The sequence below is a fragment of the Cyprinus carpio genome, unplaced genomic scaffold, assembly GCF_018340385.1.
Source record: "Cyprinus carpio isolate SPL01 unplaced genomic scaffold, ASM1834038v1 S000006550, whole genome shotgun sequence".
In the NCBI taxonomy this organism is placed as follows: domain Eukaryota; kingdom Metazoa; phylum Chordata; class Actinopteri; order Cypriniformes; family Cyprinidae; genus Cyprinus; species Cyprinus carpio.
In genome coordinates this window covers 285356-288532 of record NW_024879213.1, presented here as the reverse complement: position 1 = coordinate 288532, position 3177 = coordinate 285356, and positions in this window count along the sequence as shown.

Below are 3177 nucleotides of genomic sequence, written 5' to 3'. Positions count from 1 at the left end.
CCCACAGTTTTTTTTTTTTTTTTGAGTGACGACCAAGCGGGTAGCCGCAGATTGCTGAGTTGATCACGTTTGATCAATTTAGTCTTCTCAAATCATCACGACTTGCTTAAAATAAAATTTGCAGATAAACAACACTTAAAGCATATTACAATGTTAGTTTAAACATTTAAAAGTGCACTGTTAGGTGTACCTAAGTTTGTGAGGAGAGTGGAAGCTGACGTGTGCTTATTAGTGCACGGAGGAACCAGTGCAATCACTTCATTCTGTTCTTCATAACAGGAAACAACTTGAAGGCCGTAATTTTTGCTCATACAGATAATACTAATATTTCATTCAGCACTGTAAATGGTGTATCCTTATTTTTGTGTACACTCACATGAATATCAACAAAACATTGTGCTATCGTAAAATAAAGAAAACAAACAGGATGCGCAGTGCTTGCCGTCTCATCTGCGTGAACAGGGACACATTAAGCTCGGGCAGAAATGCAAAGCTCAAAATCAGGTGCAGTTTTGCTGTGCTGTGTCCGAAACTGATGGATTTATATTCACAATAAGCTACAGAATACATGTAAGATTGAACCCTTTAATAACAGTAAGACCTTAATAATGTATGATCATGCTTTGGTTCATATTTAAGAAATGACTTTTAAAAAGTTGTGTATTATTACAGCAAAAAAAAAGAAGCCTATATAAGATCAGCATTTGAACACTATAATAAACACAAAAATTATTTGCATGGTGACACTGTAATTTTTATTATTGGGAAGTGAGATGAATGAAGAGCACATCTGTCATGCATGCACAAACACGCAATGTTTAGCAAGATAGAGCTTGTCTATTTTACATGACCAGCAACCAGTGTTTTGAATGAATTCCAGCTGGAGAGGTTTTGGGTTTGGGGGTAGTTAGCTTCATCGTGGGGGGTTGACATGAAGGTGTGAATCTCTTGCTCTTTCATATGGAGAGAGTGTCTGATGATGAGCGTTTCAAACTTGCTGAGCAGGTTTAGCAGGGTTTCCGCTGGGTCTTAAAAAGTCTTAAATTTACTTGTATCAAATTTAAGGCCTTAAAAAGTCTTAAATTGTACAAGAAAGCCTTAATTATGATGTTTCACGAGGTCTTAAATTTGAGAGATGGAAAAGTCCCAGAATGCGCCGATATGATTACGGAGGATGGTGCGACGACTTGTTTTAAACTCTACAAGCGGGAGAAGGCTATAGCGTTATCGATGTCATGAATAAACTCATATGCGCGCCGCACATTTCAAAGTGTTAGCGTGGCATATCGAGCGATGCTTTGTGTTCTGCTGATTACAGGGGAGGAAAACAGAGGATATAGTGCCTACAGCCAGAGTCAGCGATAGCTCCACCCTGCTGGACGTAGTACACCGGGGCAGATGAAATAAATGAACCTTTTCACAATAAGCCTGGAGTTTGTTGTGTTTCACAGGAGTTCATGCACCAATGTGAAATTTCAGGACCCATGTTTTTACCTGCAAACACCCAGAGCTTTTTAAATTGGTGAACGTAGGGGAATCGTATAATGGGCGCGGAAGTGTAGAGCACACGCTGCCATATAAAAATTTAAACAGTATTAGGGCTGTGAGTCGTGCCGATATTGTATGTTCCAGTGGCGCTCGGTGCCTGTGCTGCGCACTAGAGCAAAACCCTGGTTAAACTATGGTTAATGTAGCAAATAGTAACCAAGGGTTTTTTTTTTTTTTTTTTTTTTTTTTTTTTTTTTACATTGTTTTTTGTTTTTGTACAACAAATATTTAATTTTACATGGGTATAGTTTATTTTTTATTTATTGTTTTTTTGTGCGATAGGTGGCCATTGTTTTGAAACCAGATTGCATACCGCCACCTACTGAATGAACTGTTTTGCACAGCTAAATGGGGAGATTGCTGACTTTATGGCGGGTTGCGAACCAAGTTCATAGGTGCATACCGCCACCTACTGAATTAAACATTAAAAACATCAAAAACTCAAAATTCACGACAGCTTTTACATTAAAAAGATTCAAGCCAGCTCTATTACATTAACCAAGAAACTGGCTTCTAATAATCAAAGCCACAAAGTTTCTGAGCTTGATGCCCCCCCCAAGAGGAATCTGTTTACTGTTATGTTCCTGCATCAGGTCTCCTCGTTGAATAGCCCTGTCCTTAGATGGCCAAAAACACAATGATTAGGATTTCTAATAGGTGAAAGGCTTCTATCATGCATTTCACATTGCAGCCTCCTGGTATTTCATGTAACCAATTTGGGTTTTTTTTGTTCAGACCAATTGTAAAATCAACCCATGTTTTTTATAAAACCCTGCAAACACATAAATGTTAACTTGTTAACCGATAAAAACAAAAATAGAAAAAATGTAATTATATTAATATAAAAAATAATAATAAAATTTAAAATAAATTAATAAATTAAAACTAATAACACTATTTTATTAAAAATGGTTTAAAGTGTTTTAACGTGCTGAAATGGAAAGTGTATCATTTTATAAAACTTTTTGTGTTGTGAAAACTTGTATCTGAAACTGTAAAATTGTGTTTTGGGAAGTCATTTTACCCAGTTTAATATGTAACATATGGACAGTGCCGTTGCCCGCTAATATGGTAATTAATTTTTATTTGTGCAGGTCTTAAAAAAGGTCTTAAAAAGTCTTAAATTTGAGCTTAAAAATCCTGCAGAAACCCTGTTTAGGCAAAGTGTCTGTTTTAGGACAAATGCTTCGTTTGGTTTGGCTTTTGCAATTTTTGCAAAGGCATACAGAGAATTACTGTAATGATCCGGTCAATGAACTTCCCATAATTCACCACCAGAGGTCATCATCCACTACACAGACTCTCACGCTACACAGTAAAACCTGGACTACATTTCCCATATCATCAGATACGCTTTATAAGTTCACCTGATAATAATCACATCATGCACCCAAGAACAATCACACACACGCACAGCACAATCATCAGATACGCTTTATAACAGCCGAGCAGACAGGACAGAAGCCCACCAGGGCGGAGCAGAGGACCACCACAGCCGAGCAGATGGGACAGAAGCCCACCAGGGCGGAGCAGATGGAACTGGATCCCGCCTCTGAGCTTAGACCTCAAGGCTCTTCATTCACTGTGGGTTTGTAATGGCAGCTGCACTAGAGCACGCGCACAAAATGG